This window comes from Peromyscus leucopus, chromosome 1, assembly GCF_004664715.2.
Source record: "Peromyscus leucopus breed LL Stock chromosome 1, UCI_PerLeu_2.1, whole genome shotgun sequence".
NCBI lineage: Eukaryota > Metazoa > Chordata > Mammalia > Rodentia > Cricetidae > Peromyscus > Peromyscus leucopus.
Window position 1 is genome coordinate 58,735,972 of NC_051063.1, and position 27,368 is coordinate 58,763,339.

At 42.8% G+C, this 27,368-nt stretch overlaps 1 protein-coding gene and 1 pseudogene across 14 annotated transcripts in view; one reads left to right on the top strand and one right to left on the bottom strand.

Annotated features, from left to right (window-relative positions):
- Positions 1-27,368, top strand: part of Ppp6r3 (protein phosphatase 6 regulatory subunit 3) — a 133,604-nt gene that overhangs the window by 6,942 nt on the left and 99,294 nt on the right. The gene's annotated exons all lie outside the window — the stretch shown is intronic.
- On the bottom strand, positions 399-25,375 carry LOC114692348 (annotated as a pseudogene).

Here is a 27,368-nt window from a genome sequence, read left to right on the forward strand (position 1 = left end):
CGTCTTCTTCTTCTTTTTTTTTTTATAACATTTTTAGGTTTTTTTTTTTTTTTTTTTTTGGTTGTTGTGGTGTTTAAAATACTTTTTTTGAGCTGGGTGGTGGTGGCATATGCCTTTAATCCCAGCACTCGGGAGGCAGAGGCAGGCGGATTTCTGTGAGTTCGAGGCCAGCCTGGGCTACCAAGTGAGTTCCAGGAAAGGCGCAAAGCTACACAGAGAAACCCTGTTTCGGAAAAACAAAAACAAAAACAAAAAAAAAAAAAACAACACTTTTTTTTTGGGAGTGGAGCAGGGGAGACAGGGTTTCTCTCTGGCTGTCCTGGAACTCATTCTGTAGACCATTTGGCCTCGAAGTTTAAAATGCTTTCATTGATCTGTAGTAATTACCAAAAACTAGGCTAAGGAGCAGCTTTAAGCTTAATACACTTTTTAACTCAAGCACAAATGCCAGATAGTTCACCACCACTATACCATTGCTCTTTTCGATGAACTTCACGAATCTGGCCTCATCTTTGAATTTTGGCTCTTCTGAACTTTTCCCTATTTACTCTGGGATTTCTGTCAGTTTTCTGTTCTAGGTGTAATTCCCCGTTTTCAGCAATCTTGTAGGTAATGGCTCTCTTTGAATTTTGATCATTGAGATCCTTTTCTTCAGCGCTGTTTTCTTCTCTTCAACTTTGGCCTTACAGCGTTAGTACAGCTTCATCAGAACTAGGATCATCAGATAGATCAACAGCAGCAATCTGTAAAATGGACTTTGGCTTGGTTTTGGTTATTTTTGCTTTTGGATTCAGTTCTTTGTTTACAGCAACATGTGTGTAGGTGATGGATTTCAGAGGACAGTTGTTGCCACAAGTGTCAGGTTGATCCACCACTGATAGGTTGTTGATCAGATTTCTGTAGATAACAAGCCTTTCTAAGACAAAAGTCCCTTCACGGATTCCAAGATGAAATAACTTACGTTGGGACAGTAGTTGAAGTAGAGGTTATACTTCATCATCACGTATCTGCTTCCTTCTCCAGATAGAATGGTCCCTTTCTCCACAACTGTTACAGGGGCTCTAACACATCCTTCACTTCTGTCCACTTGCCTTTCAGGTCTTTTGTCAGCTCCGAGAGCTCTGGTAATTCTTTTTTCAGGAGTTTTAGCTTCTCTTTCACCAAGACTTTAGTCAAGTCCTTTATGATCTGGGTCTTAGCTTCATCTATGTAGGGCACCAGTTTTGCAAAGGCTTCCCACCCACCCAAGTAACTCCAAAATCATCCTCTGGCAGGATTCGGGCCGTGCGCTGCTGAATTACTTCCTCTCTTTCCTCTTCCTCAACTTTTGCTCACTCTGATGGTGTCAGGATTTGGAGCCATAGTCTGGAAATATGGAATACTTCACAGGGGCCAGAATGGTTACTGTAGTGTTCCAGTTTTAGCATATGTGCTGCCAAAGCAAGCACCCTTGGTCAGTTTTTAAGAAAGTCCTTTCCCGGGCTTTAGAGATGGCTCAGCAGTTAAGAGCACTGGTTGCTCTCCCAGAGGACCCAGGTTCAATTCCCAGCACCCACATGACAGTTCACAACTGTAACTCCAAGATCTGATACCCTCACACAAAAATACATGCAGGCAAATACCAATGCATATTAAATAAAAATAAATAAATTACTTTTTTTTTAAAAGTCCTTTCTCTTTTGTTGGAAAGGGATATAGTTACCAGTTAGAACAGTGATCAGTGAGTGTACTTCAGGTTTTGAGAGCTTAGAGACTGACATCTGGGTACTAGTTGGAGTGGTGATTAAGAGAGCAATTGAGTAAGCATGTAGAGGCTTCTACTTTTATGCTTTAACTGGGACATCTGTATATCATGAGCTTGGCAGAGCCTGGATTTGCCCCAGTGGAGGCTTCTGATTACTTACACCTTACAGCTAGCTGGTGCTAACTTTTTAAAGAGTGCTTAGTGCTCTTGGTCTTGGCCAGAAGGCCAGGCAGCAATTAGGTGTTTCTTGAAGATAACATATTCTGGACTAAAATACTTGTTATTCATTTAGGCAGGATCTTGCTGTGAAGCCCATGCTGGACTCAAACTTGTTACACTCCTGCCTTAGCCTCTTAAGTAGCTGAGTTACAGGCCTTTCTGATTGATGTAATCAGGGTTTCAGCACCTCTGCATTTGGCACCTGCCATGTGTTATAATATGCTTCTCATGCAGGACTTGACGTTTGTCCTCAGTTGAGAATATATTGTGGTCACGAGTGCACAAGCCTTGAGTCTGACACATGCAGTTTTCCAGCCGTGACTCTAGTACTAGTTGTCTTCTCCCTATAAATGAATAGTGTTGACTTCAGTACAGTGCCTAAGTGTAGTCACACTTGTGCCTTTCTGGTCACTGTTCTTTCTGACAGTAGAGCTGTGTACAGAAACAGCGCTTTGAGGCCAGTGAGAGCCCTAAGGGGAGATGTGTGATCTTGTCAACCAGAGACTCTATAGAGTTCTGACTGGTGGACATTTTTGTTGAGGGAAATTTTGGAGTATTTAATTTTTCTCCCTTAAATTATGATTGTTACATGCTTATTTTACATGTAGGTAAACATGCATATAAATGTAATATCCTTCCTCTAGCTGAAGTCGAGAATATAAATTTGAGGTTTTGGAGTGTGATTTCTTTCCTTTTGAGACAGTATTTCTCTATGTAGCCATGGCCGTCTTGGAACTCGCTTTGTAGACCAGGCTGGCTTTGAACTCACAGAGATCCGCCTGTCTGCCTCTTGAGTGCTGGGATTAAAGGTGTGGGCCACCGCTGCCTGCTGAGCTGTATGCTTTTCGTCATGGACAGATGATGCAGTCTTTGGCTTTTATACTCATTTTCTTTACAAATTTTACATTCGGATTTCATAGTTCTGTTTTTCTATAAAGGGTCAGTTGGCAAGTATTTTACTTTCTGCAGCTCCTCAGCTGTTGTGTATGAAAACATCCCTAGTCAAAATGTGTCTAGCAAAGGTGGCTGTATGCCTGAAGAGTTTTGCTTTGAAGATAAGTGGTGGGCTAGGTTATCCATTCACATCTACTTTTTGTTTTAAGTCTAACAAGTTCATTCAGAGAGTGTGTATCATGATGAGTACAAATAAGAAAAATTAGAACTGAAAGTTATTCTGGCACTAGCCAGTTTCAGAAAGTATTGCCACTACCTTTGGTCCTGTGTGACCTCTCTGACCACCTTCTTCTTCTCTCTGACCTTCTCAAGGCATTTTATTCCTTTACTTCTGTGTTGCCATCTGTGAATGTCTCCTAAAATAATGTGACATAATTTTTGCATGTCAGTAAACTGTATAAGTTGAATCTTTTATTCTATGAAGTCTCTTTTTTAACATTGTTCCTAAGATCCATTTTGTTTTCCAAATGCTTAAGTACTTACTGTCTTATAGTAATGAGCAGAGCAGAACCATATTCCTATCCTCTTGCAGTGCACAATTTTAGTGTCAGGAAGACAGTTATAGATAGTAAATGGTATAGTAGCCATCTGAATTCTGATAGGAGCCAGCAAAAGAGGAAAGGGGTGGTCTGTTTTCAGACTGAAAGCAGTGTGCTCAGATTAGGGCTACCTGTGAAGGGCCTTTTGCCTAGAAGGTGAAAGGTCAAGGCAAGAGGCCATGGGTATGTGGGAGCATTATATATGTAGGTAGAGAGTCCAGCATACATGAAGTGCTATGAAATGGGATGTGCCTGTTGCATTGGAGGGAAGAGCCCTGAGGGAGTGGTAAAGTAGGTCTGTTTTGAGCCAGAGGTATGACATGGTCTGGTTTCTGAAAGGTCCCCCAACTGCAGCTGAGTTAAGAATAGCTGTCCCTGTGCAGCTGGCAGGAGAGGCTTTAGAAGGTGATGGCAGTGATCCAGCAAAGCAGTCATGGCAGCTTGGGCTGAAGGGGACCAGGAGTGGTATTGAGAAGTGATTGGAATCTGGATCCTTCTTGGAGCGAGAGCAGATGCGATTTGCTGGCCAACTGGATATGGGTGTAAGAGAAGTAAAAGCTGACAGTAGGGACTTTTGCTTACTGCAGGAACAGGTTGTAAAGGCTACATCAGGAGGTGAATTTGGGCTTGTTCAGTTGGGACACTTTCAGAGAGCACACAGCATTTAGAGTTTAGAGGAGAGAAAGGGCATCAGTGTGAGGCCTCCGTGGTTAGATGGCATTGAGGGTATGTTGAGCAAGTACACTGGAAGAAGGAACCAGGCAAAGTTGGTGACTGTGAAGGTGAGGGAAAATGCTGTTGTGAAGGCTGGTGGGAACCTGCCTTGAATGCTGAAGCTTTTAAGGTCAAGCATGATGAGAGCTTAAGATAACTCCTGGCTTTGGTGGCATAGAAGTTATGAGTGATCTTGATGAACAAGGAAGTGTGAGAAACCTGGATGGACAGAGAGTAGACAGTGCTCTCTCTTGGGGACTTGTCTGGGGTAGAAGGCATGGATGAGTAAGAATTTACTAAAATGTGTAAATTAGGACATTGGTGTGCCTTAGGTGCTTTAGTGTGTGAATTAGTTAACTTTTCTATTGGTGTGATAAAACAACATGACCAAAGTAACTTAGAAGGAAGAGTTTATTTGGGGCTTCCAGTTTCTGGGATAGGAGTCCATTACCATCGTGATGGGAAGCATGGCCATGGACAGGCAGGCATGGCACTAGCAGTAGCTGAGAGCTCATATCCAGATCCACACACAGAAAGCACACTGTGAATGGCTGGAGTCTTTTTGAAACCTCAAAACATACCTCCTCCAAAGCCACACCTACTTTTTCCTAAACAGTTCCACCAACTGAGGACCAAGTGTTCAAACACTTAGCCTGTGGGGACCCATTCTCAATCAGACAACCACAGTGTGCCTGGAGTGCCACTGTGCAAGAGGAACAGTTTGGTGAAGCAGGAGAGTCAGCACTCTCTGCAGCCCATCCCATCCCCAAGTCTTGGGCAGGCAGCACTGGTCTGTGTTTACGTGGAGAGCAGGCCCTCTTTGCTCCTCCTTGGTGGGAGAGGGTAAAGTGCAATCGGGGGGGGGTGGACAATGAGAGCATATGGATATTTTCTTTAAGGTCCTCTTCTCCCCAGGGAAAGGGAAGTGAGAATGAGTTGGTAGGTAGGGTGTGAAGAGAGGTGAAAGGATGAAGTTGAATGTGAACAGGCTAGCCACTTAGTGGCTTCTGTGGGGGGTGTGTGCATTGAGAGGTGACAGCACAGTGTTTCCTTAACAGGGGTTGTGGACTACAGAGGCAGGGGTGATTACTGCCATTAGAGCTAAGGAAGGCAGCTAGTGACGGGTGGCCACAGGCATGCGCAGCTGAAGTTCATTCCACTTTGCCTGTGTTACGTTTCAGATTGAATGTGTTGCATTTTATTCTTTGTTCTGTTGTCGGAAAATAGGATTGTTTCCAGTAAGAGAAAGTTGCTGTCAACAGTTTTGACAAAATTGCAAAAGCGTGTCTCTGGGGCACAGACTGGAGAGTTGAGGCTGTTGGGACATGTCCAGCTTCAATTTTGGGAGATAGTGCAAACCATTTTCAAATGGTCCTTGCTGGCTCTTTGGATTGTCAGACCATTTTATATTTACCCGTTTGGTGAACTACATTTCAGGGGTCTTAAAAAAAAAAAAAAATAACAGCTCCAAACAAGAAACATTAGCTTAGTATGCTAGCAGGTGCAGGTAGAAGCAGGAGGATTAAGCATGTTCAAGATCATTATTCAAGCCCATCATTGGGCTATGTGAAACCTGATCTCTTTTTTTTTTTTTTTTTTGGTTTTTTTTTCGAAACAGGGTTTCTCTGTGTAGCTTTGCGCCTTTCCTGGAGCTCACTTGGTAGCCCAGGCTGGCCTTGAATTCACAGAGATCTGCCTGGCTCTGCCTCCCGAGTGCTGGGATTAAAGGCGTGTGCCACCAACACCCGGCAAAACCTGATCTTTTTAAAAAAAAATTTTTTTTAGGTTTTTTATTTATTATCTATACAGCATGTATGACTGCAGGCCAGAAGAGGGCACCAGATCTCATTACAGATGGTTGTGAGCCACCGTGTGGTTGCTGGGAATTGAACTCAGGACCTCTGGAAGAGCAGTCAGTGCTCTTAACCCCTGAGCTTCCAGCCCCCTGTGAAACCTGATCTTACAAACAATGAAAAATACAACACTATCTAAACTATATAATAGACTTTAATATCCCACAGAATTGTATAATAATCACCAGTCTAAATGAAGACTATTTTCATTATCTCCTATGTGAGTAGTTGTGTATAATCTTTTGTGACTGGCTTCTTCATTTAGCATATATTGAGGTTCTCTCATGTTTTATTATGTATCAGAACCGGTACTTTCTTTTTCGTGTGTGTGTATTTGTGTGTGTGTGTGTGTGTGTGAGAGAGAGAGACAGAGACAGAGACAGAGACAGAGACACCAGAAGTTGACTTTGGCTGTCTTTCCCAATTGCTTCCCCACCTTGTATTGTGAGACAGTCTTCACTGAATCTGTAACTTACTGATTGGGCTATACTGACTGGCCTGCCAACCCCAGGGATCTTCCTGTCTACCTCTCTAGCTGTGGGATAATAGATACTTGCTGGGGATTTGAACTTGGGTCCTGGTACTTGTATGGTAAGCAGTTCACTATTTGAGGCATCTCCCAGCCCTCTATTTCCTTTGATCTTCTATTAAGTCTGTTGTATGGACAGTTTATCATTTCGATTTTGGGGCTGTTAGGACTACTAATTCTACAGGTCAGGGGAACTTGACTTTTTGTGGTTGAGACAGGTCTCCTTGTGTAGTTTAAAATAGCCTAAAACTGGATCCTCCTTCCTCAGCCTCCTGAGTAAGGGAATTGTAGTCTCCTGCCAAAACTAGCTTCTGTTGGTGCAGGGTGAGCTGCTGTGCCAACATGCTCAGTTTTCTATGCTCTGTCTTCTGTGTTTTTATCTGTGTCACCGTCTGGTTATTTTTTTCAGTTCCATCTTTGTTCTTAATGATCCAGCTTAGTCCATCCTGAATTTCATTCATTGACCAACTTGAATTTCCTTTTTTCTTTTCTTTTTGTTTTTTTGAGACAGGGTTTCCTTGTATAGCCCTGACCAACCTGAAGCTTGTTCTGTAGACCAGGCTGGCCTCGACCTTGGGGATGCACCTGCCTCTGCTTCCTGAGTGCTGGGATTAAAGGCGTGTGCCACCACGCCCTGCAAAACTTTTTTTTTGACTGACTTGAATTTCTTTCACCCCTGCTGCCCCCTGTGCTGGAGAATAGCTTGGATCCTCACACACTAAGTGAACACTCTAGGGCTGAGCTGTATCCCCAACCTTCATCATGGTTTTTAATAAATTCTCTTCAGTTCTTCAAGTCTGCTGGTTCTTTATTGGGAGTCTCCTCTCTGAGTGTAGATCTGTAACATGATGTTTCAGCCATGTTTCCATATGCTATGTATTTGGTAGGTAAGAAAGATGCCAGCTGCTTTGCAGTCTTTAGGTCTTCATTGGGCCCTCAGCACTTTTCCACTGATTGGCTGTAGGTAAGCCTGTAGGGCATTTTCTTAATTAGTAACTGATGAGGGAGGGCCCAACCTATTGTGGGTAGTGCCATTCTTGGGATGTTGGTCCTGGATTCTATAAGAAAGAAGGCTGAAGCCAGACCATGGTGGGGCACATACCTTTAATCCCAGCACTTGGGAGCAGAGGCAGAGGGAGTTCCAGGACAGCTCGGGCTACACAGAGAAACCCTGTCTCAAAACCAATAAAACAAAGCAAAACAAAACAAAACAAAACAATTCAATCTGTGTGTGACTCTGACCATGTACAGAACACCAGAACACTCCAGAGAAGGGCTGTGCATACAGTTCGAGTAAGACGTGAGGCAGGTCTTTATGACGGACACAAAGAGGAGTCCTGCTTTTCCCAACAGATGACAAGGATGGATGGTCCTCTCACTCTCCTTTCATTTATTTGTGTGTATGTGTATCTTTGTGGAGGTTGCTATCCACACACAGATTGGGGTCTTTACCCAGGTGTTGTCTACCATGTTTTTTATTTATTTATTTTTGGTTTGGTTTTTTTTGAGACAGGGTCTCACTTTATAGCTCTGACTGGTCTCCTTTTCTCTCTCTCTCTCTCTCTTTTTTTTTCTTTTCTTGACAGGGCCTTATTTTGTACCTCTGGCTGGCTTTGAATTCAAAGAAATCCACCTGCCTCTGTCTCTTGAGTGCTGGTATTAAAGATGTGCGTCACCAAGCCTGGCCACCATGCTTTTTTTTTGAGACTTCAGTTAAGCTGAACTGACTGGCTAGTGAGCTGCAGAGATCACTGTCTCCACTTCCGTTTATAGGCACAATCGACCACATCTAACTTTTATGATACAAGGGTGCTGTATCATACTCAGCCTCATGTTTGTGTAGCAAGGACTTTACCAACAGAACTATCTCCCTGGTTATGGCTTTTAAAGTAAAGTTTTGTAGTTTCTATACAAAATCATATTTCTTTCCATTAAAAGGTTTTCTCCTTACCCCCTCCTTGACTAACAAATTTAAAAAGATAATCTGGAACAAAAGTGGTACCAGAGCTTATTTGTGACATTGCAGCAGCAGGTTCTGTGCATTCTAGTGCTGGCCTCTTTCCACTGTTGGCTCTTTTTCCAGGGGTTGATCCTAGCAGGAGCAATGCTGTGAGTCACAGATGGCAGCAGGCGGAACCTTGATCCTGTTCTGGTCATTTTCTTATCCTTCTGTGTCCACTTCCAGAGTGTCAGGAGGTGTGCAGCACCGGTATTTCTTTGTAATGTTTTTGTTTTTTGAGACATGGTTTCTCTGTGTAGTCCTGGAATCCTCCAGCTGGCCTCAAACTCACCGAGATCTGCCTGTCTCTGCTTCCTGAGGGCTGGGATTAAAGGTGTGCACCACCACTACTTAGTTTTCAGAGTTTCCTTTCTCCTACTGACATTTCATTCTGCTCCTGCATGCTGTCTACCATTTTCTACTAAATCCCTAGCAAGTTAATCATGGACTTAACATTTTTCTGGTCTTTTAATTTCATCATTCTTTTCATGCTTGACTGTAGTTCTGAGACAGGTTCAGTCCTATGACTTTTTTTTCTTCTCCCTTTTGTAGTATGCTCTGTGATTGTTTTTGTTGAAAGGTGGACATGATGTGCTGGGTAAAAGAACTTCACTGAATCTTGGGCTTTTATCAGTGTAAGTTATAGGGAACTGGGACTCATTCTGTAGTCCTTGGGACTAGGTCTTAGTTAGTTGGTTAGTCTGTATCCCTAGAAACACATTTCAGACGGCTCCTATCCCCATCCTCTGGCAGAGTTAGAGAGAGTGGTATTCACTCTCAGGACCTAGTCAAACCCCCATCACAGTGACCCTTGAGGAGTTTTTAATCCTTACAGCTGTGCACGCCAGGCCTCGATAGTTCATATAGTTTTCTTTCTTTCTTTCTTTTCTTTTTTCTTTTTTGGCTTTTCAAGACAGGGTTTCTCTGTGTAGTTTTATGCCTTTCCTGGAACTCACTTTATAGCCCAGGCTGGCCTCGAACTCACAGAGATCCGCCTGCTTCATTATAGTGTTCATATTTGTTTATCTTTCTCTGCTGGTTAGTTGTGATCCTTTGTATCTGCTTTACTGCCTCTCCACTTTTCTGGGGAGCAGTAGTTTGCTCTGACCTCATTTTCTTATAGATGTAGGAGGAATTGTTTTCAGTTTCTTCAACTCTTCACTTACTGCTAGGAAGAGATTAAATACTTTGACATGTAATGCAACCATCAGCACCATACAGCTCCAGAAGCCTCACCTTTCCAAGTGAGGTGAGGCTCCCTATTCTCCTCCACTGCCACTAGCAGCAGCTCTGAGTGCCTCATGTGAGTGGAATACAGTTGTGCTTTGTGACTGGCTTGAAGCCTCATTGCAGCACAGTTCATTTGCAGTGTAGCATATTTCAAAATTTATTTCCTTTTTAAGTATGTTATATCCCATTGTATGTTTCTATACATTTGTTTATCCACTCATCCCTAATGAACACCACTTCATGAATGAGTGCCCTGTTCAGATCTTCAGAACAGCTTTAGTAGGTTTCTGTGTCACTGGTTTGCACTGAGTGGTTGTGCAAGCTTAGGAATGATCCTGAGGCAAGTGAGATGGCTTAGCAGATAACCCCATGCACCGTGCTTGACAGTTTGAGTTCTATCATCAGATAGGAGAGAGCAAACACCTGCAGGTTATCCTCTGAACTCTGTGTGTGCATGCATACATACCCCAAGATGTAAAATAAATGAATATTTATAGAAATGCTGGCCAGCTTGCTGTGAAAATATTCCTCATTTTTGTCTGTTTTTGTTTTGTTTTGGTTTGGTTTTTCGAGACAGGGTTTCTCTGTGTAGTTTTGATGCCTGTCCTGGATCTTGCTCTGTAGATCAGGCTGACCTCGAACTCATAGAGATCTATGAGTTAGCTCTACCTCTTGAGTGCTGGGATTAAAGGTGTGCTGTACCACCACCACCACCACCACCACCGCCTGGCTGTGGTTTTTTTTTTTTTTTTTTTTTTTTTTAAATTCTGGCTCCTCTTGTATTTTATCCTTCTTCCACTCTTTCACTAAGAACACACTATAGATAGACAGATCCCTCCCCAGACAATTCTATGTCATGCACATTTATTATACTGTTGAGGTTGAATTGGTTCATTTCTTATAGTAAGTGTCTTCAACTATAAATGAATTCGTGGAAAATATTCAGTAAGTGCAAGCATGAGAAAGTATAAGAGCTGCCTGCATATGCAAGGTCGTGTAGAAAACAGTAACTGCCATGGTAGCTGCTCATGGAGTGTAAGCTTTGGTTCTGATGAGCTGGAAATCAGCAGCATGCAGGAGGGCAGTGGCATTCTGAATGCTGGCCTAGTGGCTTCCTAACTAACACTGGGTTAGTCAGCATTGTGTGAAAATTGAAAAACATAACTAGATTGTTGTGGAGCCCAGATGAGAATGTTAGGATATGTTTGGTCAATAAAGCATGGTGCATGCCAGGTGTGGAGGCGCATGTTTTTAATCCCAGCACTCCAGGCAGATCTCTGAGTCCCAGGCCAGTCAAGACTGCACAGTGTGACCGTATTTCAAAGAACAAAAAGCGTGATGTAGATTCTCAAGCTCTTTAGAAGCAGTGCTGGAAGACAGACTTACACCTGCTTAAAGCATGCTTTTTTCTGTTTTCAATGCGTTCATGGAGCTGAGTAGCTATGGTATGCCTGCAGAAACCGTATGTTCTGGAGTGCCCCCCCCCACCCCCATCTTGAGGCAACCATTGGTAGCTGTGTCATGTGGTGGTTTATTTTCTTAACTTATTTTTGTGTGTGTGTGCGCATATGCATCTTCTGTGTGTGGGTACTGTCAGAAGACAATGTTGGATTCCCTGGAATTGGATTTGGATTTGTAGGCAGTTGTCTGTCACCCATTGTGGGTGTTGGGAATTGAACTCAGGCTCAGGTCCTCTGGAAGAACAGCAACTACTTTTAACCACTGAGCCATCATTTCTCTAGCCTCATACGGAAATTTAAATCGCACGAGTGAGGTCAGGACTTTTTTTGAGTGTGAACACTTGGAAGTCAGAAGGACAACCTTCGGTATCATTTCAGCAGACAGTATCTACTTTTTTTTTTCTTTCTTTCAGAGATAGGGTTTCTCTGTGTAACAGTCCTGGCTGTCTTGGAACTTTCTTTGTAGACCAGGCTGGCCTTGAACTCAGAGATTTTATACTTTGAATACCTAATCTTTAGTTTCTGAATCCTAATGAGAACTTCTATGTGAAAATTAGTAATACCAGGGGCAGGGTGATTAATATTAAAGAAGTAAACAGTTCATATGTAAAGTGTGCTTCTGCCTCCCAGTGTGCTTCTGCCTCCCGAGTGCTGGGATTAAAGGTGTATGCCACCACTGCTTGCCTTTTTTTTTTTGGTAAGGATCACTCACTAAGTCAGTCAGCCTAACAAGCCCCAGATAATCCTCCTGCCTCAGCCTCTTCAGACAGCGCCTGGCTTACAGATATTTCTTCATAAGTTCTTTGGTTGCCTATATAGCCTTGTTGATAAAGAGTGTATATGGACTTTTGCTTTACAGAAAACTGCCTTTTTATTATCAGTTCTCCATCCACTGCTGTAATAATTACCTCCAACACAGCAACCCAAGACAGAAGGGAACATTAAGCATTGCAGCTCTGTGGGTCAGGAGCTTGGGGTGCAATTAAAGATACCTGCCATCACCACCTAGCTAGATTTGTTTTACCTGCATGAATGTTTTGCATTCCATGTGTGCAGTGCCTGCAGAGGCCAGAAGAGGGGGTTGGAGCCTCTGGAACTGTAGTTACAGTTAACTACCGTGTGGATACTAGGAACTGATCCTGGGTCCTCTAGAAGAGCAGCCAGTGCTCTTAACTGCTGAGCCACTTCTCCAGCCCCAATTTGTCTGTTTAAAGGCCAAATGAACAACTTTCTGTCTTCTGTGGGGTGACAGTCCTGTCATTTTGGGAACTATACCCTCTTTGGTAGTATCGCATAGGGTCCAGCTCTTGATCACTAGATGGCCAAGTTTGCTGTACTTATTTTCTGCTGAACTGCCTCTTAGCATTGGCTCATTGAACTTTCTGAGTTGTGATCAATATTTGAGGGTTGATTTTTCAAAATTCTAAAATTCTTTTAAAGATTTTATACTTTGAATAGCTAATCTTTAGTTTCTGAATCCTAATGAGAATTTCTGTGTGAAAATTAGAAATACCAGGGGCAGGGTGATTAATATTAAAGAAGTAAACAGTTCATATCTAAAGGCTAATTGTAAATGTTTTTGCTTGATTCCAATTTTAAGAATACTATTCATTTCGCCAGGTGTGTGTGAGGGGGTGGGAGGGCAGTGCCTTTAATCCCAGAGGCAGGTGGATCTCTGAGTTTGAGGCCAGCCTGGTCTACAGAGCAAGTTCCAGGACAGTCAGGGCTACACAGAGAAACCTTGTCTCAGAAAAACAAAACAAACAAATAAAAGGTATATCATTCAACTAAGACATAATTAAAAATTTGTTGTTTAGCCTTTAATCAAAAGTTTTTTGTTTTTTTTTTTTTTTAAATTTATTGAAGACAGGATCTGACTCTAGCCCTGGCTGGCCTTAAACTCACATGTACCTGCCTTGGCCTCCTGAGTCCTGGGATTAAAGGTGAGTGCTGCTACTTCCCAGTATACTTTGTCTCTAGTTGAATGTACATAAATGATACCAATTTTGGTCATAATTCATCTGACAAATATCTAATACTATCCTTTGTCAGGTCCAGTGTTTGCTGTGCTTTAATCATACCTGGTTAAAGAAAGTGGCTCTGGGGCTGGCTGGTGCTCTCAGTGTAACACTCAGGACCCTGTCTCAGGATGGCAGTCAAGCTGTGTACTGACATTTCCTAGGTACTATATATGAAAAGAAAAGTGGGGAAGATACATACACAGCATACATCATATATATAGTTATGTGTGTATGAGGCAGTTTGTATGGGTCTTGCTCTGCCACTGCATTGTATCCCCAGCCATTTGAATTTTGTGTTTGTGTTTAACTCACTATGTCCAAAATATCTTTTGTTTGTTTGTTTGTTTGTTTATTTATTTATTTATTTATTTTTGAGACAGAGTTTCTCTGTGTATCCCTGGCCCTCAAACTCAGAGATTCACTTGCCTCTGCCTCTTGAGTGCTGGAATTAAAGGTGTGTGCCACCACTGCCCAGCTGCAAAATATTATTGTAACATTTAACATTATTTTAACAAAATAAATAAGTTTTTTTTTAACTTCTGTTTTTATTTAATCTTGAAGCTATACTAGGGATTGAGCCTAAGGCTTCAGACATGCCAGGCAAGCACTCTGCCATGGAACCATACCCTTGACCCCTTATTTGGTCTTTGAAGTCCATGGCATGTTTTTCATTCATACCATGTCTCTGTTCAAAAGCATTGTGATTCAGGTGCTCAGAAGCCTTATGTGGGTGTTACAGAGAAAGTGTAGATCACAAACTGTACACGTGAGTAGCAGGAAACCCTGATCAAGAAAGAACCCAAGTAAGAAAGAAGTAGAAGTGGCTGTGTTCATCTTCAAGGCAGTGGCAGAAGATTGAGAGGAGGGAGGGGTGAATGAGGTTATAAAGTTGAATGAACTGGATTGAAGGTGGGTGTATGGCAGTAGGAGCCAAGTCTGTCTCTCACAACTGGAGGCATGTTTTAGTGAGCTGGGGAAGGCATAGTGCAGGGAAGATGTGGTTGTGTAGCATGTGATGGAAAGCAGGACCTTCTCTGCATGATTGCCTGTCACTAGTTTATGTAGTTGATGGTTTAGTTCACTGTGAGACCTTTATGGAAACTGTCTACTACTTGGGCACTGGTGTTTAAAGTACAGAGATGATCCCACTGGTTTAAGAATTGTGTTTCTAGGGCTGGAGAGATGGTTCAGAGGTTAAGAGCTCTTCCTGAGGTCCCAAGTTCAATTCCCAGCAACCATATGGTGGCTTACAACCATCTATAATGAGATCCGGTGCTCTCTTCTGGTGTGCAGACATACATACAAACAGAACACTGTATACATAATAAATAAATCTTTAAAAGAAAAGAATTGTGTTTCTAGAGGTACTTTAATAACTTACTGGCTGTGGTGATGTGTGCCGGTAGGATGTGCTGAAGAGGTACAGGCAGCAGAGGCACGAGATAGTTAGAAACCAATGTCAATGACTGCCCTCATTCCTCCAAGCTAGCTGGTTTGGGATCTCCTAAGCTTTGCTTCAGTTGCTGAGGAAACTGACTAAAAGGTGAAGTTTTCTTCAGGATTGGTTAACCTGGAAGACTGATAGGGCTACTGTGAGAGAGAAAGAATCACAGGAGCTCTCCAGGCAGAGAGCCTGAGGAGTAGTTGGGGAGAAGAAAACTTGCCGTCAGAGAGGTCAGCCGATGAGAACATTTTTCATTCCAATGTGGGGGTGTCTTCTGGTGAACTGCATTGAGAGCAGGTTAAAATGAGAACTGAAAGAGGGTGGTAACTGGGGTGAACCCCACTGGAAGCTGACTAGTACAGATAGTACCAGAGTATAATAATTGAAGAGGGAATGCTGTCAGATGCTATAAAAAATGAAAATACAAAGCACGAACCAGCCTAGCCCAATAGAAATGGACAAAAAGATACTTGGCAGAAAAGTAAAGTGTAAATGGCTTTCCAAAATGTGAAAAAGGGGCCTGGGGAGACGGCTCCCTGGTTAAGAGTCTGTACTGTTCTATGTGTGTATATATAGAAGACCCAAGGCTCGTTCCCAGCACCTGCACACAGCTCAAAACTGCCTGTAATTCCAGTGCCAGTGGCCCCGATAGTTTCTTCTGGACTCTGCAGGCACCCGCACTCAGTTGCAGACTCAGACACATCAAAAAAATGCGAACAATAATGTCTAGCCTTCCTCCAAATAGAAAAGAGCATGTTCGAGTGTTGATGGATGTGGGGGGATCAGGCATTCATACAACAGTGGTGGTGGTGGGGTGTGTGTGACCTAACTAGAAGTGCATGTCCTGTTCTCCAGCAGTTCCATCCTGGGGAGTTTTTTTTTTTTTTTTTTGTAAAAGCAAAAGTTGAAAATGACATGGTTATTAGTGGCCTGCTTACATGGCATGAAGTCTATACAAGACAAACACTAATGGTTCAGGAAAGGATTTCGAGGGTTTCTGTTATTGTTTTGTGTTTTTGTTTGTTTTGTTGTTGTCGGTGGTGGTATTTTTTCGAGACAGAGTTTCTCTGTGTAGCCCTGGCTGTCCTGGAACTCAATCTGTACACCAGGCTGGCCTTGAACTCAGAGACCCACCTGCCTCTTCCTGAGTGCTAGGATTAAAGGTGGGTGCGCCACCACTGTCTGGTTTTTTTTTGTTGTTGTTGTTGTTGTTTCTTTTTTCTTTTTTTTAAATTAAGATATTAGTCAAATCCTTTGGTAATCTTTTTCTTACTTAAAGATTGAAAAACATACCAGTGGGTCTGGTATAAGCCAGAGCAGGCTGTAGAAGAATTGAGCCTTTGAAAAGAGCTGTGCTGGTCACCCTACGGGGGCGGCCATCACCTTTAGAAACTTATGTTAGTCAGTGCGGATTCCTTCTTCAGAGGCTGGCGAGGGTTCTCTTTGGTGAATTTGGTCCTGTTTTATGTATCTATTGGATGACATACGACAGGAAAAGGGTGTGTGATGTCCTACAAGATTTGTGAATGAATCCACACTACATTTTACCTGATTGTACCTAGAAACAAGCATATCTTCCATCAAGGCCACATCGAATTTCACTTGGTTTGATTCATTGGCAGAGTAAGCAAGTGTCCGATTCCATTGAGAACCCTGAACATTGCATGGTATGCCTAGTGTATATGGGGATAACAAGTCTTTATGAGCTGTACATTCTCATGTTACCTACATGAACACAGTGCTGTGGACCCTTTTGCAGTTTGGCCTTTTTATCTTTTTAAGTAAGAGACTTGACACAGCCAAACAGACTGGTCTTACAGCAGAGAACGTTGTATTTAGCAACTTTTTTTCCCCTAGTTTTTTTTTTTTTTTTTTTTTTAAAGATTTTATTTATTTATTATGTATACAGCATGTATGACTTCAGGCCAGAAGAGGGCACCAGATCTCATTGCAGATGGCTGTGAGCCACCATGTGGTTGCTGGGAATTGAACTCAGAACCTCCGGAAGAGCAGCCTGTGCTCTTAACCTCTGAGCCATCTCTCCAGCCCCTTCCCCTAGTTTTTAAGCCAAGGTTTCACTATGTTGTCCTGAAACTCAAAAAAAAAAAAAAAAAAAAAAAAAAAAAAAAAAAAAAAAAAAAGAAGCTGGCTTCAAACTCACAGAGATTGGCCTACTTCTGCCTCCTGAATGCTGCAGTTAAAGGTGTACATCACCAAGTCCGGCTTGGAGGAACTTTAAATTCTCTGTCATTTTCAGTTTAAATTTATGTAACTTCTTAAACATTTGAGACTTGTTACTCACTGGCTTGTTTTTCTTCATATCCTGATATTGTTTTTATTTCCTTGTTTTTAAAAGATTTCTTCCTTTCATTTTGTGTGTTTGAATGTTTTTGTTTGTTTGTTTTGTTTTGTTTTTTTCGAGACAGGATTTCTCTGTGTAGCTTCGCGCCTTTCCTGGAACTTGCTTGGTAGCCCAGGCTGGCCTCGAACTCACAGAGATCCACCTGGCTCTGCCTCCTGAGTGCTGGGATTAAAGGCGTGTGCCACTACTGCCCAGCCGCGTTTGAATGTTTTATCTGAATACTACATGTATGCCTGGTACCTGTGGAGTTCAGAAGAGGATCTCAGATTCCCTGGAACTGGTGTCACACACAGGTGTGAACCACTGTGTGGTTGCTGGAATCGAACCCAGATCCTCCAGAAGAGCAGCCACTGCTCTTAACTGCTGAACCATCTCTCCAGTGTGAAGAAGACCTGTGGTGGTATTGTGTATTCTAATAAATTTATCTGGGGTCAGAGAACAGACAGCCACTAGATACAAAGGCTAGAAAATGGTGGCACTCACACCTTTAATCCTAGCATTCCAGAGATAGAAATCCCTCTGGATCTCTGTGAGTTCAAGGCCACATTGGAAATAGCCAAGCATGGTGACACGCCTTTTATCCCAGAAAGCCAGCCTTTAATCCCAGGGAGTGGTGGTAGAAAGCAGGAAGATATATAAAGCGTGAGGACGAGAAACTAGAAGCATTTGGCTGGTTAAGATTTTGGCTGGTTAAGCATTCAGGCTTTTAAGCAGCAGTTCAGGTGAAAGCCATTGGATGAGGACGCAGAAGCTTCCCAGTCTGGGAAACAGGACCAGCTGAGGAAATGGCAAGGTGAATAGCTGTGGCTCGTTCTGACTCTCTGATCTACCAGCATGGACCCCAATAACTCGCCTCGGGTTTGATTTATTAATAAGAACTTTTAAGATTCCTGCTACATCTGGCGCCCAACGTTCGTGTTACGAATTCATGAAAAAGCTGTTTACCTGTGGCCTTGTGAGCCCCAGCTCAGGCCCAAGCTACACTCAGCCCATTGTGGTGGTGCATGCTGGTAGGATTTGCTGAAGGAGACAGAGGCAGGAGGATCCCGAGTTTGAGCCGGCCTAGGAGGCTTGGAGAAGCTTTGGCCCGGACTGAGCCACAAACAGTGGTGGGACCATGGAAGCAGTGACTACTGCTTCATGTTGCCAGCTCCTTCTCATCCTATTGTTGACTGCGATGATGCTGCTACCAGGGACGAAGAGTTTACTGCTGCTGGTTCAGAGAAGAATTGCGAGGACCATCAGGTTACAAGAAAGCATCGGCAAAGGTCAGTTTGGAAAAGTTTGGCAAGACAAAATGGTGGGGAGAAATTGTTGTGAAGATTTTCTGTTCTAGGGAAGAATGTTCATGGTTCCGAGAGACAGACATTTATCAGACTATGATTGCTCCAAACCACAGAGGAGGCACAAAAAAAAAAAAAAAAAAAGTCTGCATGGAACCATGATCACACCTAACAGCAACTTTGAAATCTTCAAAAGGACTATGGTAAAACCATTAAGCTGATTAACACCGAAAGATCGACTTTGGACTACAAACTGCTCAGGACAATTTCGAGATGGCTAGCTGAGATGATCCAGCCTGACAGACTACTTGAACAAGGACTTGAAACAAGCCCTGAACTTTCCTATTATGCAGAGACTGGACAAATGATACAGGACTTGATGATTAACCCAAAAATTTTCTTTTCAAGATTCCCTAAAGATATCTTCACCCCTAGAAAGCAAAAAGAAAAAGAGAATATAGATATGAGATAGATCATTGAATCTACTCTGAGAAAAAAGATAAAAAGAGAATATAGATATGAGATAGATCATCGAATCTACTCTGAGAAAAAAGATAAAGAAATAATAGGATAAATAGGTAGATCACTGAATCTACACTGAAGAAAAAGGGGAAGATATAAAAATAACAAAAGGTAGACTATTGAATCTATTATGAAAAGAAAAAAGAGAAAATATGGATATGATAAGATAAAAAGGGAGATTATGGAATTTACTTTTAAAAAGGAACTACTTGTTTTAAATAAGATAAGTAATGAAAATTTTTTGGTCTGAGTTTATCAGATGTTACTGGACTGGACATTGTTTATATATAATGGAGTTTTTTTTGTCTGGATCTGTCAAATGTTAATGGACTAGACATTGTTAATGTAATCTTGACTGTATATTGCATATGCTTATTGAAGATAGTTTTCTTGTATTAGTTATAAGCTTTCTTTAATTTTAGACAAAAAGAGAGGAAATGTGGTGGTATTGTGTATTCTAATAAATTTATCTGGGGTCAGAGAACAGACAGCCACTAGATACAAAGGCTAGAAAATGGTGGCACTCACACCTTTAATCCTAGCATTCCAGAGATAGAAATCCCTCTGGATCTCTGTGAGTTCAAGGCCACATTGGAAATAGCCAAGCATGGTGACACGCCTTTTATCCCAGAAAGCCAGCCTTTAATCCCAGGGAGTGGTGGTAGAAAGCAGGAAGATATATAAAGCGTGAGGACGAGAAACTAGAAGCATTTGGCTGGTTAAGATTTTGGCTGGTTAAGCATTCAGGCTTTTAAGCAGCAGTTCAGGTGAAAGCCATTGGGATGAGGACGCAGAAGCTTCCAGTCTGGGGAAACAGGACCAGCTGAGGAAATGGCAAGGTGAGATAGCTGTGGCTCGTTCTGACTCTCTGATCTACCAGCATGGACCCCAATAACTCGCCTCGGGTTTGATTTTATTAATAAGAACTTTTAAGATTCCTGCTACAAAGACCTGTCTTGAAAAAGCAAAATGAGAGGCTGGAGAAATGGTTCAGCAGTTAAGAAAGCATGCTTGTTGTGATAGCTAATCTTGGTTGTTATCCACACACTTAGAAAGAATCTCAGTTAAGGAATTGTCTCCATCAGATTGACCTGTCCATATTTCCTTATTTCTTACATCTGTAGGAATGAATTGTAAGATTGAGAGGTGATTTAGTCTCAAGGTTTCTCATTTTGTAGGTAAAACAAATACAAAGAGAAGAAATTATTTGTTGAGAACTGAATATGTATGTCACCTTAGGCCTAGATCTCCCTGTTGGGCTTTAAAGGAATGCTGCTGCTCTAGTGAGAAATATCAACTTATGAACTGCACTGGTTCATTTAAATGGGGCAGGTTGGTCCATGCCTGTAATTCCAGCACTTACGAAGGCAGAGGCAGGAGGATGACGGCAAATTGGAGGCCTGCCTGATATTACATAATGAGATCAGGTTAACCTGGGCTACAAAGTGTGAGATTGCCTTAAAAAAGAAAGGAAAGAAATATACTCTTCTACAACTTTAATCACTTGGTTGATCATACGCTATGTAAAAAGTTCTGGTGACATTGAGGAAGTGTTGACTTGAGAGTACTTCAGGTTGGGTTGGTGAGGTGTAGCCTGACCATTAGGTTGTATAGTAAGTAATTTCTTACCCACTGTGACTGTAGCAAGCATAGGTGCTCATCTGGCCTTTACTTTGGATGCTGGTTTACTAATTTATGAGTTGGCTGTGTTTTCATAGTGGGTTAGACTAAGCTGAAGTGATGTGAGTGCTACTAGTGAGCATGGCCAGACAGTGATGTAATCCAGTAGGTGCCAAGGTCTTTGCTTAAAATGCATCGCCTACTGATATGGCCTTCCTAAGGTGGCATGGAGGGCTTCCCGAGGGTGGCATGTACTTTACAGGGTAGTCTTCTTATATTCTTGGTGTGGTGATTTTGGTTAATGGCTTTGAAGTATTGATATCCTTTCCCAGGCTTAGTGGTTGGTGTTTCTGAAGGTACCTGATAGAGTTTCAGGTATATGTAAATTGTTGGGCGATATTTCTGAAGATACAGAGGTTTTAAGTTTTATGTTTCTCCCAATTATTGATGTTTTTACAATTACTTTTTATTAGTCCATGACTGTGTAGCTAAGGCTCACTTTGAGCTTCTCCTGTCTCAGCCTCCTGAGTGCTGGGATTGCATGTGTGTCACCACAAATAGTGTTGATGATGTTTGCATTCAAAACTTTATAGATGACCTTTTATTCACAGCATGTTAGACACTGATGGCAAAGTGATAACAAGCCTTTGTGTAGATGGATTATCTCATTGTCTTCAGTCCCTTCTGACTTGAGTGTTTTGAAACATGCACAGCAGGATCATTGAGCCATGTTAAAATGATCAAGGTAATGGCCTGAGGATTTTTGATATAGCAGGAGGTGAAGTCTTTGCTTCTCTGTGTCTGGACTCTAGGCTGTCACTTGTCTGTAGTGTGGGCATAGTTTTGTTGTGTCTGATACTGTACAGAAAGACAGTTATTTACTTGTATGTTATGGAGTAGCTCTGGCTTTCTCCTGTGACTTTGCATCAATAGGGTGTAGTCTGCATTTTAAAAATGTTAAGAGTAGCCGGGCGGTGGTGGCGCACGCCTTTAATCCTAGCACTCGGGAGGCAGAGCCAGGCGGATCTCTGTGAGTTCGAGACCAGCCTGGTCTACCAAGTGAGCTCCAGGAAAGGCGCAAAGCTACACAGAGAAACCCTGTCTCGAAAAAACCAAAAAAAAAAAAAAAAAAAAAAAAAAAAAAATGTTAAGAGTACAGAGTGCAGGGAATTCCCCCCCACCCCCACCCTGGTAAATAAATTTGAATTCAATAAATTCAATGTCCATAAAAAGGCAGATTAGGATGAACCCTTTCCTATTTTCTTTAAGATAAGGGCTTGTGAATGGTGAGGGTCCATCCTATTTCCTCAGACTTTGTGAGTAAGCAGATACATTTAGATGCTGTTCAGTTGAGAGATTCTGTTATGTTTTAGGCTAAACCAGTCTTCCATGGGGTATGAGATATCTTTGAGATTGAACCTAAGACTTTTAATTTTAAGCATGCTAAGCATGCACTCTACCTCTGAACTACATCTGCAGCACTTTAGCTGATATTTTTATAAGTATGCCACATTGCATTCTTTAGCTGTCATCACAGTGAGTAGCACTGAAAAGCAGGTAGGATTTATGGTAGCAGTAGAGTTGTATGTCGGTTCAGAAAAGTATTGTTCCTGTAAGGAATGGTAGATGATAATATATATAAAAATGAAAGCATATTAATTTTTTCTGTCTTGATTATTTTTTAGGGGATGGGTCTTTGGATCCATTTCTCCAAGAGAATAATAATCCAGTAATGGGCAGCTAAACTCCATGGCTGTTATTATTATTGTTGTTGTTGTTTGTTTTTGGAGTCAGAGTCTCACTATATAATAGCTCTGGAACCCGATAGACCAGTCTGGCTCCTACTCAGAGAGATCTTTCTGCTTCTGCCTCCTTAGTGGCAGGATCAAACTAGGCCCAACTATGTGTATTTTAGCTTTCCAGTCAGCAAGCAGTACCTCCCTCAGCTGCTGTGGCCCTGTCCTTATTCTCTGTTCCTGAGCAGTCTTGCTCTCTAAGAGAGCCTCTTCCTCATTTTATGCTTTCTGATGTAAAATTGTAATTTCTTAGAAACCAGATCCTTAGGGAGATTTACCGCCCCCTTTACTTTTGATGTTTTGGTGGGCGGGAGCCTTGTATCACTCTTGTGGATTCCATCCAGTTCATCCCTCCTAGACAGACTTTTTTTTTTTTTTGAGGGGAAGGGGGTTTTGTTACCTTTCTATGTACTTACTCTTGGGAGTTGATGTTTTGGGGAGGGAATGTAGAGGAGCTATTTGCATGCTAGGCAAGCTCTTCACCACTGAGCTGCATCCTAGCCCTCTATGTACTCTTTGTTTGTTTTCTCAAGACGGTTTCTCTGTGTAGCTCTAGCTGTCCTGGAACTTTCTCTGTAGACCAGGCTGGCCTTGAACTCAGAGATCTATCTGCCTCTGCACCCTGAATGCTGTGGTTAAAGGTGAGCACCCCATGCCCAGATTTTCTCTCTCTGTGTCTCTCTCCTTCCCCCTCCCTTCTTTCTCTCTGTCTCTGTTATTTTTTTTTTCAAGACAAGGTTTTTTTGTATATCCCTGGCAGTCCTAGAATTCACTTTGTAGACCAAGCTGGCCTTGATCTCACAGAGATCCTCCTGCCTCTGTACTGCCCAGCTTCTATGTACTCTTTAAACCACAATGTTGCCAGGCGGCGGTGATGCACACCTTTAACTCCAGCACTTGGGAGGCAGAGGTGGCCGGATCTCTGAGTTTGAGGCCAGCCTGGTCTACAGAGCAAGATGCAGGATAGGCCCCAAACTACACAGAGAAACCCTGTCTCAAAAAAACCCCAAAACCAAACGTTCTCCTTTCTCTCCAGTTTTAACTGTCAAAGCCCTTCATTCTTTGGGGATGTGGTTCAGTAATACCTGAAACTGCAGACATACTTGCCCCTAGGTATACATTTGCTTCTATTATTCCTACTCATGGTAAGTTTAATTTCTAAATAAAGAGGATAGCAAGAGTAAAACTTTATTCATTTAGGCAAGAAACTGAGGGTGGGAGGGGACTGGGGCACTTCACACTAGTTGAAATTAGCAAAATTAACTTTGCCAAGAGATACTTTGGCTTTTTGTGTGATTTCTAGCCAGTCATTATGGTTTATTGAGTTGTAGCATGTGCCACCTTTTTTTCCCTGTGCTGCTCCTCCTGCTTTTTATCCCCAACATAATAGTTTTATTGATTATTTGGGAGTTTCATGTAATGCACTCCAATCATATTTACTTCCTAGTCTTTCCAGGTCTACCCCCTCTTTGTGTCTCACCCCCAAATAAAGAAGAAAAGAAATAAAAAAAAAATACCAAGTCCAATTTGTGTTGCCCATATACTCACTGGAGCATAGTCAAACTCTCAGTGGCCAGTCCCTTAAAGAAAACTGAGCCCCCACCCCCACCCCACCCCCACCAGAAGTCATCAACTGTGAAGACATTTCAGGATTGCTATCACAATTTTTAAGAGGACTCTTCAATGGCTTCTTGTCTAGACTGTCTTTTTTGGGGGGTGGAGGAGAAAGGTTGTCACAGAAGCCTTCTATGTCTCTCATTCTCAACTGTGAGTCTGCAGTCATTGATATCACTGCAAAAGAAGCTTTCTTGCCCTTTATAGTCAGCGGCAGCATGGATCATGGACTTCCACATGGTTTCTGATGACAGCACAGACCATGGACATCCACATAGCCACCGGCGACAGCACACTATGGACCCTCTACATGGTGGCAGCACAGACCATGGACATCAACATGGCCTTTGGTGGTAACATTGACCATGGACATCCACATGGCCTCTAGTGAGAATGCAGACCATAGACATCCACAAGGCCTCTAGTTGCAGCACAGACCACCAGCACCGTCATGGTCCTTGGCGGCAGCACTGGCTGCAGACATAAACATGACCTCTTGTAGAAGCACAGAACAGCCACATATTGTTTGGTGGTAACACGGACATGCCTCTATCAGCAGCACAGACAATGGATATCCACATAGCCTTTGGTAGTAACACAGGCCTGGCTGCAGCAGGACCACAGACACTAACATGGCCCTCGGCAGCAGCATGGACCAGAGCATAGACATGACCTTCGACAGCAGCACAGACCATGGACATCCACATAGACCTTGGGTATCAGCATGGCCTGGGGCTCAGCACAGATCATGGTCTAGCCTCTGAGGGTAGCACAGATCACAGATACCAACATGGTCTCTGGGGGCAGCACAGACCCTGGAGGTCTTTCAGGGGGTTCCAATCTAGAAAATAAACCATTCTCCATCTCAGACATCCTTTTATTGCTCAGAGCCAGGGTGATCCTGTCTGTGGCTGGGCAGCTTGTTCAGAGGTAGAACCTGTGTGAACTTCTAGTTGCTGCATACCATCTTGCCTGACAGTCGGCTATGCCCTCACCCCTGACCCTGTCCAACTGCAGCCTTTTCCCATAACCTGTCACTGCTATTACATCTCTAATTCTGCCTCTCTCCATTGCACACGTTGCTCCATTCCTCCATCTTTCCCACCTCTCTATAACATATTTGTTTGTTAAAGTGGCATTTTGCCCAAACAGCTTTACATGCAAATACTCATTGCAAGGAGTCATTGGTCTGGTTTAAGGTTTCTGGTTTTTGAAGCACCATAAATACTGGACAGTCACTGAGACTTGTCTTGGATATTTTGCTGTTGCCCTGAGTCAGGATGGTCTTGCTGCTGGGCAGGGCATTCAGGGGCAGGATCTGTGAGAGCTCCAGGCCATTGCACACCTCCCTGTCCTCTATGCTGGCCACCCTTAGGCTCACGTGGCACAACTGTTGTGCTTGCAGCTGTGGGCAGCACCATGGTCCCGAGCTCCCCTTCTTCCAGGAAGGTGAGCAGCAGCGGTGGCTCCATGCTTCAGGCCAGTCCAAGGGCCAAGTGCCAGCCCTATTTAGTAATGACATGTTTGTTGTCCAATGCAGCCGAGCGCTCTTCCTTATTGCTTTCATACCATTCACTGTCTTGCCATTCTCTGCCAGGCTCTGCTCCACTGTCTTTCCTTCTAATTTTGTGAGACCACTTTTTAAAAGCATTTTCCAGTCAGATCTGCATTTTTTTGTTGTTGTTCCATAGATACTGCAGGCTCTGTGGACTCTTCCTCGCAACAGAGCATTGCTTTGGCCACCATGGTTCCTCCATGTTAGCTGTAGGGTTGATATCAAGGGTGGGAGGGGACACCAGCTTGGTGGCAGCGTCTCTTCATCTGCAAGCCCCGCTTGGCTGATGCAGGTCATCTCATTACGTAACCCTGTTGGTCTGGAACTTGATACATAGACTAGGTTGTCTGTAATTCACAGAGATCCTCTTGCCATCTTCCAAGTTCTGAGATTAAAAGCACGTACCACCATGCGCCCCCCCCCCCCCCCCCCCCCCCACAAGATTTAGTTTTATGTATGTGAGTGTTTTTTTCCCCCCTCGGTGTGCATGTCTGAGTACCAGGTGCATTCCTGGTGCCCACAGAATCCAGAAAAGGACATGAGATTCCCTGGAACTAGAGTTACAGCCACCACATAGGTGCTCAGTACTGAGCCTAGGTCTTCTGGAAGAGCAGCCAGTGCTCTTAACTGCTGAACCATCTCTCCAGCCCCTTTCTTTTCTTTTACAGCTGAATATAATTTTTGTATTTGGCTGTTGGTGGGCACTTAGTTTGCACTACATGTTAGCTGTGAGAATAATGTGGGTTTTTGTTGTTGTTGTTGTTTTAGAGGTACTCGTAAGCCTAGTCTGGCCTTACTGTATAGCTGAGGATAATCAGGAACTTCTGATTCTCTCTTAAGTGGTGATATTTCAGGAAAGCACCAACATACTGTTTATGCAATACTGGAGATCAACCAAGGGCATTGTGGTGCTGGGCAAGCACTCTGTTAACCGAGTTAATAGCGTTCTTTTGTATAGAACCTGAAGTGGAAATGCTGGGTCATCTGGTAATTTTTTTTCTTGTGTGGTTTGTTTTGTAACAAACAAGTCTATTTTTCATTATTTTGAGGAACCAACAGACTTTTCTATAGTCCCTGTAGTGTTTTCCATTTCTCTCTGCAGTGCATGAAGGTTTGGATTTCTCCACATCCTCACAGAGTGTTTTGGGGGCTGCTTTGGATTGTATAGAGGTACCTCACAAGTGCTTCCCACTAAGCTCTCCTCCTTCACCCAGCTTCTCACACAGTCCTTTAGCTTTCTAGTGTAACTTTGAGAAACCCAAAGCTTTTTATCTTTGGGATTCTTTGTGAAAGCCCCAGGCTACGCTTTCTGGCTAGCTCATGAACTTCAGTGATGAAGACTTCTTGTGAAAGTCTCCTTCAGGAATTCTCTAATTTCTTTCCTTGTTTTCTATCCTCTTTATTTTAAAACCTTTCTATTAAGTTTTTAATTTCTGCTTTGAGTCTTTAAATTTTGAAGGCCCCCACCCTTCAGTGGCACTCGGTGTTTAACGACGCATTATCTTGATCTTTCTGGAGGTAGCAATGACTTTTTAAATGTGCGTTGTATTTATGTAAAGTCTTTCTGTTTTCTTTTGCACTTTTCTGTTTACTGTGGCGTTCTTCATGCTAGGCTTTCTGAAGCAGTCTGGTAATCTTGGGCTTTGCTCATGGGTAAAGGTCAGAGATGCACAAATGGAGAGTTAATCCTAGGAACTGCCATTCTTTCTAAGCTTCACCACTGAAAGAGCAGAGGAAGTAGCACCACCTCTCTCTTGTGTACTTCTTAGCTTTTCAGTTACAAATGTCTTCCACTGACCAGAATCGGAACTTCTTGGAGAATGGTGGATTTCCAAAGTTGTGGCAGAGAAAGGAATGAATGATATGAACCAGGAACATGCTGTGAGAGGAGTTCACACAAAAGCTTCTAG